Source organism: Labeo rohita, chromosome 15 (genome assembly GCF_022985175.1).
Source record: "Labeo rohita strain BAU-BD-2019 chromosome 15, IGBB_LRoh.1.0, whole genome shotgun sequence".
In the NCBI taxonomy this organism is placed as follows: Eukaryota; Metazoa; Chordata; class Actinopteri; order Cypriniformes; family Cyprinidae; genus Labeo; species Labeo rohita.
The window spans coordinates 6270282-6289238 of NC_066883.1; the positions used below are offsets into that span (position 1 = coordinate 6270282).

General features: G+C 34.8%; 1 long non-coding RNA gene across 1 annotated transcript; it reads right to left on the reverse strand.

Annotated features, from left to right (window-relative positions):
- Positions 1 to 1170: 1170 nt before the first annotated feature.
- On the reverse strand, positions 1171 to 6614 carry LOC127177459 (uncharacterized). The gene is made up of 4 exons (XR_007829229.1): positions 6578 to 6614; positions 5643 to 5749; positions 3607 to 3703; positions 1171 to 3485 (listed from the first exon to the last, which is right to left on the reverse strand). It is a non-coding gene; the product is annotated as an uncharacterized LOC127177459 (long non-coding RNA).
- Positions 6615 to 18957: the final 12343 nt, after the last annotated feature.

An 18957-nucleotide genomic window follows, 5' to 3' on the forward strand; every position in this document is an offset into this window, starting at 1 on the left:
CCATCGACAGAATGACAGAGGCTTATGGGTAATGCAGTTTAAAACGTTTTATTAATTAAATGAAATAAACAATATCTTTAATGGAAAACTGGATATCTAAATATGTTTATTGTGCAAATCTCTATGACATATTTGAGAGGCAGGCTGAAAGTTGGTATTTTACTGTGAGCAATATTTAAAATGCCTTTATAACAGCTTTCCATATATTTCTGAAAACTGTGCCCAACATTATTTAATAAAAAATAGCATAAGTAGTATTCATGCCGATTTTCTGTTTGATACGTTAATCTGACTCTAATTTACAGCCATTTGAAATATGCATTTTTTGGTTCTTCCAGGGGGTGCTACTGGGCCCCTGGGGGTAGAAGGGCAGTAAAACCTACATACATATGTTCTCCTCATCATGAACAAAAAACTGTGTTGAGTCACATTTATATCTGACAGTTTTCACAGTCCACCCTCTTCTATTCTTACATCATGCCTCATATAGCTTTGACAGGACATTGCGAGGCCATCTGATGAAACAGAAAAAATGGAAAGAAATGCTTTAATAATAATAATAATAATAATAATAATAATAATAATAACAGTAATAGATTATTTCTTAGATTTTTGAGGTAAACACCAATAAATATAATGGATAAACCTGCAACAACTTACCATTATCTTTTCCCCACTGTTAAGCAGTAATCAAAGACAATTTAGCAAGTGTAAATATCAGTGTAAATATGTCGTCCTCACCCCCTTATCTTGCTCCTCACAGGCCGGGCATCAGTAATGTGCATGCTCTTGGTTTTAATGCAGTAAAAGATGCACGTTGATAATTCCTGGTACGTTCTCAGTTATCCCTTAAGTGTTTGCAGCAATAAAGCCCATAGTAATGTAATGCAAAATAATTCATTTTGTAATTCCCTTTATTTCACCAAAAATTGGCATTTTTGTCACTAAATATATAGAATAAGAACTTTTTGGTGTATTGTTGTCCCCAGTATCATTAATCTGATCAAAAATGTTTATGTCTTAAGTAAAAACAATCAGGTTATTAATTATATGTCGTTTTCCAAGTATAAAACATATATACACATATGAGCCTACCAAGTAAAATTATGTATTTACCAAAAATGTTCAATACACAATATTCACCATATTCATTTTATTGAAGCACACAGCATAAAGTTAATAAAGTAGCATCAAGACAAATGACATTTAAGAAAAAATATGGATTATTAAAATAATTAAAATAATAATGGATTATTAAAAATACATTAACATCATATATTTATCAGTTCACTGCAGCTGAAGACACACAAATGAGTGATGAAATGTTCTTAAAGTCACACAATCCATTCCAGTCAACTTTGATACAGATCATGTGGTACATATAAGACATTTGATACTGTTTGAGAAAATAATGATTATCAACATCAACTAAACCACTTTTATAACAGTGCTGAAAAACAGTTGGTGTTGTTTTTAAAAACTTAAGATAAAAAATGTTCCAGTCACACTTTGCTAACATGCTATAATTGTAAGTTGTACCCAGTATAAGTAAATAAATAAATAAAATTACAAATTATTACAAAAAAGAATAATCACTGCTGACATGAACAGTCCTGTGAGAGATCATCATAAAACGCTGTACTACATAATACAGCACTGCTTCAGTACAGACATACAGGGTTCCTGCAGGATTTTTAAGCTCAAATTTAAGACTTTAAGACCTTTTTTAAGACCTGCACAAATAAAATTAATACCATATGAGCAGGGTAAGGCAATGTCTATGGTTAAATATTAAACTGTAAAATGACTGTAAACTACTGTAAAAACTGATTTACTGTTCAGATTTTTTACAAAAACAAAAGGTTTATAAAGTGATACATTTCACATTTCTAAGAAAATAGATGAGTCAAAAGTATTACTTATATTAATTGAAATAATTATTATCAATAAATTATTATATCAATTTAAAAAAACATACAAATACATGTTAGTGTTTAGATTTTTATGATGAATTATCTTCTTAATGATTCACCAGTTCACATTTACAGCTCTGCATGTTTGCAGGGTAAAAATATGGGTCGCTTTTCGCTTTGGTCTGAACAAAAACAACCCCAATACTATGTTCCTGCAAAACCACATTTCTGGGACCCTATTTTTTGGGACAGTGCCATCTAGCAATTCCATTCCAACAAAGTAACATCAAACAGACGCAAAGACTAGATCCATTGAAACTATTAATTTTTTTTTTATCTTTCCATCTTATTTTTAATGTAAAAGCTGACATAAAGTTGAGTGCTCAAGGGGGTGTCTGCAATCTCCATTTAGCCCATTTAACTGTCCAAAACAGTTCATTGTGCTGCTGGATGTTGTAAATTAGTATTTGTATTCAAATTATTTTAAATTTATTAAAGTACTAATAAACACATTAATTTGTATGGCAATTGTTTTACTGTTTACTTCACTTTGTTAAGTGGGTCACACGTCAGACATGAAGCGCAGCAGCTAATGAACTGAAGTCTAGAACATATTGAAATAAATTAGGTTAAATATTTCAAGAGGGTTACCCAGGGGTAAGTTTAGGATTAGGAGTTGGCTAGGATAATAATTAAGTGTATACAATTAAACAACTACATTCAGTATTTTCTTAACAATAATAATATACAGAATTGAATAACAACTGCTATAAATGGTATGAGCTGTTAATGCATACATATGACAAATAAATAAATACAATACAATACAATACAATACAATAAAAATTACAGGGTCCTACAGGGTGGGCCATTTATATGGATACACCTTAATAAAATGGGAATGGTTGGTGATATTAACGTCCTGTTTGTGGCACATTATAAGTGGTCAGAAACTTGTAAATAACTCATGAAAGAATAAAGTTACGTTAAAACCAAGCACACCATTGTTTTTCTTGTGAAATTCCCAATAAGTCTGATGTGTGATGTATCCATATAAATGGCCCACCCTGTAGAAATGCGGTCCTGAAACTACAGCCTCCTGTATTGTAAGAATACCCTACTCAAAACAACAGACTTATTGAAAGTGCACATTCAATCTCTGGCAGCAGATGGCGCATTCGGAACTGCAGACATGTGTTTCCCTGGTAACCAGAGTACACAAAGCAGCTCAGCACCGGACTTTGAACATGCAGCACTCATGTTTATTTAATGAAATCATAGTTTTTTGAAGTTTAATCGTGACACTAAGCTGTATCGCAATTCTGGTCTTCCCATGCCTAAAATTTAAGACCTCTTAATCATAATTAAGACTTTCTTGTACAGTTTAAGACTTTTTATGACCTTAAATTTGATAAACTAAATTTAAGACTTTTTAAGACTTTTTAAGGACCCGCGGGAACCCTGACATACCAGTGGACATGCACACTTTGCTGTCTTCTTTGTTTGGGCGCAAGATGGCCATATATTTATTCCTCACCCTGAACAAAGGACTTCCTTGGTCTTCCTTCTCTTCTGTAAAACAAGAAATTCTCTACTTACTCTTAAAAATATAATTAAGTTTATTTAAAATAAGATTCAGACCAGAGCATTTGATGAGTAAATGTTAAAAAAATGTAAATTTAAAAAAATGTACCTGGGAAGGGCTAATCATGGCAAGACTCGCTGAGTTCTTTTAGCTTTTAGGAAGGTTTGTGAGGGTTTGTAAGCTGTTGTTTAGATATTTTAGAGACCTGAAAAAGAAGAACAGCACAATCTGTGAGTAATCCTGTAAGACAGAAAAGGAAGATGATACTATTATATTACATGCAACTTGTTGGTTTACACATTAATGTGGGTTTTCTTTTTTTTTAGACTGTAAAAACAGCCTCTGTAATTATGAAAAATATGTTAAATTAAATAATCAAATGTTAAATGCATCCATTTTTAATAGTAAGTCCTTAAAATCATGCTACATATCTAATGAATTATTTTAAATATGTTTACATGCTAACAGGACACATGAAACTAGCATTTCAACTCGTGGAAACAGATAAATTGCGAGGTGCAGAGAGACATCATGTAATGTTAGACAATTAACTGACGGGGCCCATTTGAAATAATTTATTAAGAAGTCAGTGAACAATATAAAGTTTCCAACTGTGTGGAGCATCTGACTGCTTTCCAAAAAGGGGCACAACTAATTTACAAATATTGTGATAGTGTCAAATGAGACTGTACAGGGACTGAGGCAATGAGCAGTAAACGTTGCAGGACTGTCTACAAGTACACTTGTACAATATCATACAATTGTTCTACTGAATTATTGAATTATTAAGACTTTGATGTACTAATGGGGCATTTTTAAACTTTTACCCAGTCCAATTACCCGCACTTGCGGTCTTGGACACTTTATAGCACATGCATGCCACAGGAAGTAAGTGCGCAAGACTGTCCCAGGTCTTAATGATGCCAAACTGCAGTGCCCTTAAAGCACACTAAATCCACACCATTCTGAATACTGCTCAGGAGGTTCAGCGTATCCCATCGTGCATCATGTTTTGGAATAAATCATGTGATCTTGTGAGAGGTCACAGAAACCAATGCAAGTTAAAAACTAATAACAATTATAATAATTAGATATTACAAATAATTTGGTAGTAAAACAAAGTTTTGCACGTTTTATGCAAAGAGAAGTATATTTATTTAGTACATCAACTGCTTTTTTATCACTTAATTAGAAGCACCACAAATTAAACTGACATCTGTTATAGGGAGATTGTGATGGCCGAGGCCGCACATAAGTTTATTTATTTTGATTTAAATGTGATAGTTTTTGTATGCTTTGTGTGATTTTGTCTAAATATGTATGCTTTGGTTAGGAAGTTAAGTTGTCTTCTTTATGCGCGCTAAAGGAGGGCAGTAGCTCCTAATAATTCTTTCCATACCAGAGTGCACGCTGGTGAATGGAAGGTATAACAACGAGCAAAGACTAAGATTGTTGTTTTGTTTATGATTTGTGTTGGTGTATATTAATATGGGTTTTGATTTGTATTGGTTTTGATTTGTTGTGATGTGAATTTGTTCAGTTTGGATAATTAAGTCATTTATATGTATTATGTTTGGATGACCCCTCTGTCATCAATGGTATGGTCCTGGAAATATAAGGACCAGGTGTATTCATTTAGGGTGGTTTTTCTTGGGGAAGGGGATCCCAGCCGAAACATCTGTGCCCCAGAAATCCAAAGTTTTTCTTTATTTGTGTTTTTTTTTTTTTTTTTTTTGTGTTTGGCCAAGTGGTTTAATAATAAAATGTGTAACCGTTAAAAAACGTCAGTTGATGCCTCCTGCATTTATTGGACGAATCCTGACAGAGATACTGAACAGACATTTAGAAGTTTATTTTAAAACGCAAAGTTGAAACTAAAAATAAATCCCTGTAAACACTCGCATTTTAACCACACTATAAGTGTGTCCCATCAGGTAATGAAAAGTTCTACACACACTTGTGGTTTTCATGTTCACTTCAACACTTGGGCCAAATACAGGAAATACGTCATATAAGTAGTCAAGGTGCAAAACTGCAAGTGTGGATATTTGGACAGGGCAAAAGTTTAAGAAACAACATGTTATATATGCTGTGCAAATTATAACAGCAGGAATGCTTGATAAAAGGGTAAAACTAACACAGACCTGCCACTGCAAATGTCTCCCTCCGCAGCTTTCTGTCTTCTCTGTTTCTAAATGAAGACCTCTCCACAAACAAGACTGGGCTGACTGCTTCCTTTAGGTCTTCTCAGCTGAAAAAAAAAAAAAAAAAAAAAAAAAAAAAAGGGAAAGAAAAGACAATTATATAGAGAATGTTAATAATGATCTGTGAGCAACATATTTAAGTTCTAAACTGATATGAATGAACTGCAAGAGGTTAAAAAATAACTTTTTTTTTTTTTTTGGTTTTTGCATTAAAAGGTATTACAAGCATGGAATACTAAGTGTAGTGATTACTGTGGTATCTGCCATAAAAGCACATCAAAACTAGCATTACAGTGGTAAAACCATAGTAAGTTTGGTGATCACTGTGCTATTTCTATACATATCACAGTCAAACTAAAGATACTGCAGTAAAAGCATAATAAGTGTTGTGGTTATTGTGCTTTTTTACTGAAACTGCCACAGCAAAACTACAGTTACTGTGGCAAAAACATGGTAAGTGTCCCGTTTACTCTGTTTTAACTTTAAATATCACAGTACAACTACAGTTACTGGAGTAAAAACATGATAAGTGTCATGTTTGCTATGTTTTAACTTCAAATATCAGTTAAACTGCAGTTACTGAGGTAAAAGCATGGTAAGAATCCTGTTTACTGTGTTTTAACTTAAAATATCACAGTAAAACCTACAACAACCTGATATGAATATAAAACTGATGAAGGTCTATGGCATGTCACGTGACAGAGTTTAATCGCCTCAGTTAGCAGGTTCGTTTAGTTAAACGCAATGAAACGCAAAGACAGCCTCGGATGACAGATATCATTAAACGAATAAACATACGGCGCTCATCTGATTAATAAAGAAGACAGGGTACATTTTAAAACAAACATTAAGACAGCGTATTTACAACTACTCACCCAACCTGTGGCCACGTAAACTGATGGCAAATATCGCGATGTGTGCTGAATGAGACTTCCTGAACGTGATTTCATAGCGATCATCATCTCATGTCCTTCGCTTCTGTGTTCTGACGCCAAAAGTCCTCCATTGAAATCAATGTTTTTTTTTTTTTTTTTTTTTTTTTTTTTTAATGCTTGAACAACATGTACAAATGTACCAAGGGTATACACAAAAATATAACAAGTACTTACATGTATTATAAACATAAGTACAACAATAATAAAACACACTACACAATAATAAAAATAACCAACAGAAAAATAAAATAAGAAAAAAAAAAAAAAAAAAAAACAAAGAAATGACAGGCCTTGCTATCATAATAATTTAAATGAATCAAACAAACACAGAGTTTTTATAGCTTTTTTGTTTGTACTCTCCTTAATAGTACTTCTATAAATATCCAATTCTTTAAGTACCACAGAAAAAAGAGGTTTCTGATGACTAAATTTACAACGATGAATATGAAACTTAACAAGTATGATCATGAGATTGACAATGTAAGCCTCATTTTCCAACTTCTTGTCGTAGTTCAAAAAACCAAATATTACATGTTCGTATAGTAAGAAAAAGTTGGACAGCACTTTGACATTTATAAATCTAGAAACCTCCCACCATAGTCTCTTTGTATACTGACAATACCAGAAAATATGAGGTACTGTTTCTGGGTGTGATGTACAAAATGAACAATTCACATCTATTTCCGCAATAAATCTGTTTAAAAAATGCTTAGCAGGGTAAAACTTGTGCAATATCTTAAATGAAATTTCTTTAATTTTATTTGTAATAAGATATTTATTAGGTAATACCCAAACTTTCCTCCAATCAATGTTTCTGATAAACTGAGACCAATAGAAAATAACACGTGGTTTACTAACACTTTCTTTTTGAAATAATGAACGAATAGCCTTATTATTTTTTTTTCCCTTAGATGAAAAACAAATTCTACCACAGAAAGTGTCAGCAGGGTGAAGAAAAGAAGCATATTTAGAGTATGAAATACCTCTACATAAAGACACAATACTAGAAGAGATAGCTCCAATTACAGAGGCATATTCTTTTTGTGGTTACAGGGAATTCAAAATATGAAAGAAATTCATTATAAGTCATTAAATACCCCTGAGAGTTCAATAGCTGACCTACTAAAAGAATCCCTTTGTCAAACCAAGTTTTCATGAATATACTCTTGTGTTTATACAGAATATTACAATTATTCCATATATAATACTGGTGCGGAGAAAAATTGTGCTTGTAAATTAACTTCCACCCCAAAAGTGCTTGCCTGTGAAAAGCTGACAATTTAACAGGAAGTTTTTCAATTTTGTAATCACACATTAACAAAAATGAGAGACCACCGAGCTGATCAAAAACAGTACTAGATACTATATTCCACACAGAAGAAGGGTTTTTCAAAAAATACTTTAACCAGTTAATTTTGAAAGTGTTATTTAAGATAGAAAAATCTAAATAGTCAAGACCACCATTTTTATATGAATTAAGTATCACAGATTTCCTGATATAATGCACACGGTTTTTCCACAAAAAATTTAACATTGTCTGATCAATTAACTTATTTATTTTACTATCTGAATGAATTGAAGAAGCAACATAAGTAAGCCTAGAAATACCTTCTGCTTTAGCCAACAGAGCACAACCTTTAAACGATAAATCCCTCTGTAACCAAATGTTAAATCTACTTTTTACTTTTTTTATCACAGGACTAAAATTTAATGAGATTCTGTCCCGTTCATTTTTGGAAATAGCCATACCTAGATAAATTGGAACATCCTTAATAGAAATATTACAAATAGATTTGTCATGACAACTCTTCAAGGCCAACAGTTCACATTTTTGCAAATTCAAACAAAGACCTGAGGCACTAGAAAAAATTTCAATAATTTTGATTGCCGACTGAATTTGACAAAAATTTTTCAAAAAAAGAGCCGTGTCATCGGCCAACTGACTTATCAAGACACTTCGCTCTGCAACCTGAATACCTTCTAAATCACTTGATTTAATAAAATGGTTAAACGCCTGAGCAACAACAAGAAAAAGGTAAACTGAAACAGGGCAACCTTGCCTCACACCTCTTTTCAAATAAAATCTTTGTGTGGTGCCTTGACTTAATTTTACTGAACTATTACCACCCGCATAAAGAGTTTTCATGGCATTACTGAAATAGCTCCCGAATCCAAAGCGTTCTAAACAATAAAAAATAAAAGGATGTTCGACAGTATCAAAGGCTTTGAAAAAATCTAAAAACAATATGAAACTATCATCTTTAATAAAATCAGAATAGTCAATAAGATCAAAAATAAGCCTGATATTATTAAATATATGTCTTTTCCCCATAAACCCAGATTGGTTTTCATCAATTATTGAATCTAAAACTAATTTAAACCTTTGAGCAAAGACAAGAGCAAAGATTTTATAATCATTATTTAAAAGACTAATGGGTCTCCAATTATCAATAAGCAGTAAATCTTTTTTGGGTTTCGGAATTAAACAAATTACACCTTGAGTCATAGTTGTGGGAAGTTCCGAGCACTTTAAACTTTCAGAATACACTTCAAAAAGGAACGGGACAAGAATCTCAGAAAACTGTTTATAGAATTCCGCAGTAATTCCATCACTACCTGGTGATTTATTACATTTCAGACGTTCGATCGCATCCTTAATTTCAGTAATCGTAATTGGAGCATCACATAATTTTTGGTCCTCTTGACTAATTATATTCACATTTTCTAAATGCTTACAAAAAGTTGACATATTAAGCTCACTAAATTTAGATGTGTACAAATTAGAGTAATAATTATAACAAAAACTAGAAATTGTAGCAAAGTTGTCTGTAATAGATCCATTAATATTCATTTTAGAAATAGAATTGAATTTAGCTCTAGACTTTTCAAGTTTGAAAAAGTAAGCAGACATCTGCTCACCATGCTCTAACCATCTTTGTCTCGATCGAATAAAGGCTCCCTGAGCTCGCGTTCTGTACATATCATCAAGCTTATTTTGTAGTTCCACTAGGCGCACTCTCTGCTCATCCAATAAATTGTCATTAGAAATACTGGATAAACATAAAATGTCTTCGACAATTTTCTCTTCCGTAAGACGCTGTGATTTAGCTAATATACTACTAAATTTTCTCAAATATTTTCCAATTTCAAATTTTAATAATTCCCAATTACATTTAAACAATCCTTCATTTTTGGCTTTTACCCAATAAAAAATAATGAGCCTTTCCATTTCCTGTTTAACTTCATTTAATTTGAGTAGAGAACTATTCATTTTCCAATATGAGTGCTGCCTATTAAAATTTGCGTTCTGCGAAATTTTAATTTTAATCGAAATAGCTTTATGGTCAGTTAATGGAGTTGCCATAACATTAACTTGAATATTGTTCTTATCAAGATTATTAGAAACAAGCCAAAAATCTATCCTGGAACATCTAGAGCCATCCTTATTACTCCAGGTATACACAATATCATCTAAACTTTTTCTCTCCATACATCAATAAGATCGAACCTGCTCATAAACATTTTTAAATTAGAGTTTAAATTTGAGGGTCGTCCTGGTGGCCATCTATCAATAGATTCATTTAAAACAACATTGAAATCACCTCCTAAAATTAAATAAGCATCAGGAAATTTAGATAGCCAGTAAAGAAGTCTCTCCTCTAACAAAAATAATAACTGGTCATTATCAGATTTATTATTATATCCGTAAATATTAACAACTAAAAAATTTTTACTGAAACTTTTTAAAATTAAACATATAAAGTGGCCATTTTCATCACATTCTGAATGTAAAACTTCACCACTAAAATTATTTTTCAGACAAGAGACCCCTGCTGAACGCTCTGATCCATGAGACAACCAAATATCATTACCCCATTGTGAACGCCAAAAATTTACATCAGAGGCAATCGAATGAGTTTCTTGAAAGAATACAAAATCAAAATTAAATCGCTTCGTAAACAAAAACAAGGCCTTGCGTTTGACATTTTCCCTTAAACCCCTGGCATTCAAAGAAATAATAGAAAGTGACATAAACAACTTACACTAAAACAAGAAAAAACAAAATACTTATAACCTATTTTAAACAAGTAGTTATATGGAACTGAGTTTGGCAAAAAAGGTCAGAAAATGACTTAGCACCATATAAAGTTTTTTGAGTGCAAATAAGCTTCTCTTTTCTCAGAAGAGAAAAGCAATGGTAACACCAATAAAGTTTCTGCTCCGTCCATTAAAACAAAGTCAGTGAAATTGTCTAGTTATGTAAACATGTAACTTATCACTCCAAACGATTCAAAGTCAAATCAGAACGAAGCAAAAAGTAGCGCCAACATTTAAATCAGCTGGTGAGAGTAATTTCACCTTCCCCTTGTACAAAGGCTCTGGCTCCAACAAAATAAGCAGTCTTTCCAGCCGCTCGAGCCTTCTGAACCTCCGGCCATAACTTCATTCTTCTCTCGCGGTCTCCTTTCGAGAAGTCCTCCCTAAACTGCAGCCCGTTGTCACGCAGATAAGAAGAATTTCTGGCTGCTTTCCAAATGGCATCTCTGTAGGTGCGCGTAGAAAACTGGATTATGGTAGCTCTAGGCCTGCCGCCACCACTGCCTGGTTGTGGTTTCCCGAGGCGATGAACAACATCAACGACTTCTGAACATTTTTCCTTTTCTGGGAAGCACAGCCTGACAAATCCTGACAACTTCAAGACGGATGTTTTCATCAGCCACCTCCGGAATACCGATCAGTTTCAGGTTGCGCCGTCTCATGTAGGTTTCTAGATCATCCATTCTTCTTTGCATCTGGCTAATCGGTTGTTCAACTTGATCCACGCGTCGCTCTAAGCACATCACCTTTGCTGCCACGGATTTCAGCTCAGACGTCACAGCATCCACTTTCCCATTCAAGTCGGAGATCTTTTGCTCAATCGCGTCCGAGCGGCAGTTAATCAGCTGCTTTATGCAGTCTAGCTGAGAAGAGACATCGACACTTGTATCGTCACTGGCCATTTTCTTAGCAGCTGGTGACTTACATGGAGTAACAGGCAAAGCTGGAAACTCCTCTTCGGCCAGGGTAAATGATTCTTCCTCACTCATAGAAGTGACATAATCGTGCCCACTGCTAACAAGTGAGCATGTGCTAGCGCTAGCACTTTTAGCTTTTTCTAATTGAGCCGAAAGTCTTCGCTTACGAACCATGGTGAAGCAAAAACAGTTCTGAATAATACACCAGATCGTAGTAACAAAATGTAGAAGCGAAATAACTACATACAGCTTATTAGCAACGTCTATAAAGAAACTTGGTGCAAGCGTTCAAAAATGCGTCAATTCAGGCTGCCATCTTGGTCCGCCCACCATTGAAATCAATGTAGGTCCCAGTTCGTCGATATAGTGACGCGGAGGGGCGCCGTTGACGTCTTCATAGTGACGCTAGAGGCGCTTGACCCTTCTGCAGTTTTTTGACGCGTTGGGAGTGAGAATGGTGCTGCGTCCGAAATCGCATACTGCTTAAGTAGGTACTACATTTAAATATGAACGTACTACCCAACCGTTAAAAAGTATGTTCTATATAGTATGAATGTGGGTAGTATGAATGGAATTCGGACGTACTACATCCGCCATATTGATGTTGTCACGTGTCATGCGTCGTCACAACAGCGCGAAAATTTAAAGAGACCGCTCCACTGTACGAACACCGGCACCGGCAATGTTCGGCGTTTTAACGTTGATCGGACAGACAGCTCAGAGAAGGCGTCGGTCAGCTGCTCGCAGATCACGCCTTCGTAGACAGCTTTTAGATTATTTATCAAATAACGTAAGTATAATTACTTATTTAGCTAGCAAATTTTACCTCAGAATAAAAGAAACACCTCTGTGAACACCACGACAGAGGCTGACTTGAAGCAACAATAAAGTAATTTATTGTTATAAATGAATACACAGGACAAAAAACAAGAATGAATAAATTTGAATGAATATAGACACACCTTATATATATATATATATATATATATATATATATATGTATGTGTGTGTGTGTGTATTATATAAATGGATAAATACAATATATACATAGTTAAAATGAATATATTATGCATAGATACACAAATAAATAATATATACATATTCTAAAAAAAAAAAACTATATACATATTTACAGATGGTGAGCTATGTGTGTGTGTGTGTATATATAAATAAATAAATAAATGCAATATATACATAGATACACATAAATAAATAAATAAATACATAAATAAATAAATAAAGTATTCATATTCTAAAGAAAAAAACTATATACATATTTACAGACGGTGAGCCCTGCAACATACTGCCGCCTGAATGCTGCTGTGCCAATTCTTCAGTTGTATTTCAAAGATGGATCTGACCTTCGTCCCAGCCTGCGGCTTTCACGACAGTCCATCACGTCCCTCATCGCTGCTTTGAGGTCAGATTTTGACCATGGCTGGGAAACAGATATTGAGGTGCTGGTGTTTCTGTACTGGCTGGCCCACGCAGCATCATATAGGGTGGTGTCAATGGCCTTTGACATCCCAAAGTCCACGGTGCATGACATTGTGCACAGAATCAGCAGGGCAGTCATCTGTATTTTGAAGAGGGTGATCACTTTCCCGACCCCAGATGATCTGGAGGAAGTGGGGGCAGGTTTTGCCCAGCTGGCTGGGTCTCCAGCTTTCTGCACGGTAGCTGGTGCAATAGACGGCTGCCACATCCGGATCAAAGCACCAGCAAGTGACGCCCCATGCTATTTTAACAGGAAGCTATTCCACTCTGTTCAGCTGCAGGCCATCACCGACCACAAGGGGAAGTTCATTGACATCTTTGTTGGGTATCCTGGGTCGGTGCATGATGCCAGGGTGCTTAAGAACAGCCCTGTTTACACTGGCCGCTTATATCCACCTGCAGGAAAATGCATCCTCGGAGATGGTGGGTATCCCTGTTTGAGTGCGCCCATCTGCCTCATCACCCCGTACAGAGAGCCTGTACAGAATCCTGTACAGGCTCGCTTCAACGCCAAGCATGCTCATGCACGCAACATTGTTGAAAGAGCCTTCGGGATGCTGAAGACACGCTGGAGGTCCATCTTCTTCAAGGCCCTGGAAGTGAGCCCTGCATTTGTGCCAGAAGTTGTTGCTTGCTGTGCAGTGCTCCACAACCTCTGTCTTCAGAACGGGGACATTGTTGATGCAGAGGTTGTGGAGGATCCTGCCGATGACCCACCTGAACCCCAAAACACAGAAGCCAGCGCAGGAGAGGATGTGCGGGACAATCTGGCTGCAGCTGTGTCTGCACCAGACAACTGTGTGCCTGCTCTTCATGAGCATGATTACCTGTAAGACAATTTAACAGGTTAAGACTCTGCAAATCAGTTCTTGTTCTCAGATTGACATTGTTTAAGCTTGTCTACGTTAGCTAGTTAACATGTAAATAGTTAGGTGTGTGTGGGTGGGCACAGCCCACAGGGTGTTGTGATGCTAAAAAAAAGCAGTAGTAGTTAGAGAGAGGTGGAAGTGCATAGCATCTGTGTGCATCCCTCATGCATACTGCTCACTGCCACTGGCAATGTGATGAAAAAGCAGTTTTTTTCAGGGTTTCTGACGGTTTTCTGAAAGTAAATTTATGAATTTAAGGGAATACAACTAATCAGTACTTAGGATGCAAAATTATGATACATTTACATATAATTATTTAGCAGACGCTTTTATCCAAAGCGACTTACAAATGAGGACAATGGAAGCAATCAAAATCAACAAAAGAACAATGCTATGTAAGCTCTGACAAGTCTCAGATTAGCTTAATGCAGTATAGGTAGCAAGGATTTTTTAATTATATAGTAAATAAAAAGAAAACAGATAGAAAAAGAATAGAGCAAGCAATTTTTTTTGTTAATTGTAAAATAAACAGAAAAAAAATAGAAAAGATAGAAAATATAAAAATATTTTTTTGTTAAAAAATTATACAAGAAGCCTTGTTTTCTGTGAACTTAAACAAAATGAAGTTCATGATTAAAACAAGGACAAATATTTGCCTGTGAGCTCAGAAATGTTTTTACTTAATTCAAATGGAAAAATAATTTTCACACCCCATTGACAGAAATAGTCTTGTTTTAAGCATAAAGACAATTTCTTCATTTTGCATCTTAAATAAATTTATCTTTATGTAATATTTATATTTAGTATTTGTACTGGGACAAAAACTCTGGAAGACATTAGTTTTTGGCAGAGCATGTGTATTATTGCATTGATAAATTTAAGGCTTTCTGCGGCATAAAATTGTGGAATGAGGAATCAGACATTTTAAGACCTGAAAAACACTTTTTCCTCTGTCAGTGCACAGCCTCTCCATCACCAAGACTCCTGTCGGGCCTCCTCGTGGCTGCACATGGTAACTGGGGATAGTCCCAGGCTAATTGACAGGGGATCTCGGAGCTGCAGTGGTCCCCAGAGGTGACACCCACCAACCACTGTCACACTGCCTAAGGCTGTGTGTGTGTGTAAATTTGTATAACAATTCTTTGAAATTCTAGCTACATAGCATGAATTGCACTTGTGGGTTATTTTTATATTAAAGCTTAATTTTATAAATTACTTTATTTCTGGGGTAATAAAGTGAAGCCCTATAAATAAGATTAGTGAGATTAATAGATGATACTACTACATGTTAACCTCAAAAGACTTAAAAACTGTATGTGAACGTTACCTGTCTGAAGATGCTGAAGTTCATTTTCCTGGCACCCATTATAAAAATGTTTGAAGAAATTTCCGTTTGATTTATACTACTTGATACAAAAATGTTTTTGCCCTAATCTTTGTGGTCATATTTATGTAGAAGTTATATTTAAAACAAAATTAAAATGAATACTTTTTAAAGCTGTCTGGTCTGGGTTTTCTCTACAGTACGACACTCATTCTCATTTTTTAGATATTTCTGCATTTCGCTTTTAAAAAAAACAGCTGGAAACTACCACAAAATTAGTGTACACATAAGTGCTTTAAAACTGTTGTTACTCAATGCTACATTTTATTAATTGACACTTTACAACTGACAAAATCTAGCTACTGTAAATCCCTGAAAACTAACACTGCATTAAAACTTGATAACCAGTATGTAACAATGAAAAACCTAGCATAAACAAATGGAAAGAAAGCATAGTTTTTATTAATATTCTTTCTTTATTTAATTTTTAGCAAAAAGCTCTAAAAGCTGAAGAAATCTCTCCTCTCTCTCCTTTGTCTCCCTGTCTCATCTTTCCTCTCTCTCTCTCATTTCTCGGTCTCTTCTTTCTTCTCTTTCCCTGGCCTCTTGTTCTCGTCTCTCCTCACGCTCTCGTCTCTCTCTTTCTCTTCTTTCCTCCCTTTCCATCATCTCTCTCCATCGCCTCTCCTCCCTTTCTCCTGCTTCCATTTCCCTTTCTGCCTCCCTCTCCTCCATCTCATACATAAGCTCCTCTATGTCCTTCCTCTTCCTCCCTGCTCTTTCAGCTGTTGACCTCACGGAGGATGGTGAGGTTACAGCAACATCTGATCCGGATGAGGCAATAAGGGTGGGTGGTGTGATGGATGGTCTGCCCCCTATTGCCTCATCCAGGACAGCATACCATTTCCAAGATGCTGCTGTAACCTCACCATCCTCGGTGCTCACACCAGTCTGTGGACATTTAAGATCCTACAAAAAAAATGTAAAAGCAAAATACCAAGAACAATTATATTCATTAGATAACATTAACAACATTAGCATAATCAAATCATAAAAGAACTCAAATTTTGGGCTGAACCAATTGTTTTTTTAATTCTTACTTTATATTTTTGTTTTAGGTTTTCCCATTTTCTTTTAACTTGAGCAGCTGAAATTTTACCATCCAGCTTCTGCTCGGTCACAAAAACTCTGTCACAATAAATGCACAGAAATCAAGCATAAAAATAATGCAGTAAAACCTTTGCTTGAAGTGTTAGTGTGTACTACATTCAGTGTCAACAGCACCTGAATAAAAGTACATTTTACAGAATTTGTTTACTTACTCAAATCCTTTGATGGCAGCATTTCTCCTTCCAGTGAAGAGGGCTTCATTAGCCACTCTCCACTGGATAAGGAGCCGAGTGTGTTCATCAGTCCCTGTAATGTCAAAACAGTAATCATTAGTCATGATCAATCCATTAATGCTAACTTACATTGACAAGCATAACGTTACTTATTACTAGCTTGATATGTAGCCAACAAAATATCAACTAAAAATTAACACTAGTAAAAGAGAAAACAAATCGTTTTAATTTCGTTTAATTTTCTAATCTCATTAAACTGCTTAACAGCGAATGTCTCCGTTAAAAAAAAAGCTGTGTTAACAAGCTGATGTACAAAACAACTTCTTACAGCCGATTTACAATGTTTAAACTTTCAATAAGCATCCGTTTATTTAGATTGTGTTAAACAAGTGTAATTTAATCACAATAAACAACGTTTTTTTCCTGAGGTACTTACACTTGAAATGAGCCGCGTCTCCACTTTCCGCCATTTTTCGAATATGACGCCTCCTCTCCCGGAGCCTCATGGGATAGGAAAGTGTCCATGATATGCGTACTACAGAATTCGGGCGGAAGCAGTAGGTCATCCGGGTACTTCTCGCCTACTGAATTTCGAATACTATGAATTCGGACATACTACTCGCCTCGCATACTGTTTTTCGCGTACTATATAGTAGGGAAGTATGCGATTTCGGACGCAGCATGGGTTGTTCCCCCACACTACAGCAGATACTCCAGAAGAGACTTCGCAGATACAGCCAGAACAGAACAGCGCAAAAGTAACACAAGTACACAAAAATATTAATAAAAGTGTTGCTTGTAAAATGTCTAAAATTATTATGGATATATATATTTAATGTAATTTCCCAACACCCAGTAGTTTGTTTTTTTTCCCCTCATTTGTATTTTATTATTATTATTATTATTATTATTATTATTGCATATATATAATTCATTAAAAATATAGACGTATTCCAGTTTAAGCAGCTTTGTATCTGCTTACATATTGTTACCATCCCAGTTAGCAAATTTTCTTTGGCCCGGATCTGGCCCAAACCTACAGCTAAAGTGTGGCCCAGATTAGATTTTGTTCGCCGGCCCAAAATTGGCCCATATGTTTTTTAGCCAGAACTGAACCAAACCAGAGCCATAACTCCGCCTATCATGAGCCAAGTAATACATTTTTATGTGGCCCATATATGGGCCTTATGTTTCATTTTAGTAAGGCTGAGTTCTGTTAAGACCTCACTGCCCTAATGTGGCCCACATGCAGCTGACTGTATATGTAAAATTTGTATTTGTATATAACTAGAGAGTAAATCACACACTCAACAACAAAAAATGTAAATAAAATAATTTACTTTTATCAGTGCAGGTTAAATGTGCTTTACAGTTACTCAGTATTGAGTTAGAATATTCTTATAAATATATAACACATATTTAACATTACAGTTTGAGTTGGAATAATTTTTTTTAAGAATATAACACAAACACAATTAATATTCAAACCAAAAATTATGCAATTGACTCATTTGAGTTGGAATCCATTTTTAGGAATATTCAACAGATATACATTTAGCATTAAAAAAAAAATTGTAATAAAAAAAATAAATGGACAAATTTGAGTCAGAACCAGTTTTTAAGAACAAATAACATTAAACTTGAGTGTTGAGAAGAAACGTGTTAGAGTTGCTTGAAAGTGTGTTGGTGTCAGTAATGCTGCAAACTGTCTAAAGGGGGTCAGCAATGCACTGTTGTTTATTCTTTCTCTCTTTCCTCCCACTATCTCTGTCTCCAGACAGGTGCAGCCACTTTATACAGTTAATTTCAATGTCTTTATTTGAAGCCCTTCCAGTCAGGGGATTCTGCCTGACAGCACCTACAGTGAAGAGAAACATTTTGATTTTTAGTGTAATAATTATTATCAGTAGTACAAACTGAAAGGTAGACCTGCAGAATAACCAAATACATGTCATCTGAATTATATAATCAAGTTGTTACATTTTCAAATACATTTTCAAACTATACTTACTTTTTACTTATTACATATTATTAACACAATGGCAACAAATTATTCATGTTTATCTCATGAATTATTTTTCATCTTTAAAATTTTCTTTCCTACTGCTAATATAAAGTCTTCAAGTTTTGTGGACATTCACACAAACACCATTTACTAGGCTATACTTACCTCCTGGGGATTTAGCATTTGATTTAAAATACAAAAATTATTAGAATTTTAAGTATTTTAAGTATTTTCTCAACATTGCATCAAGTACTGATGAACGGCGGA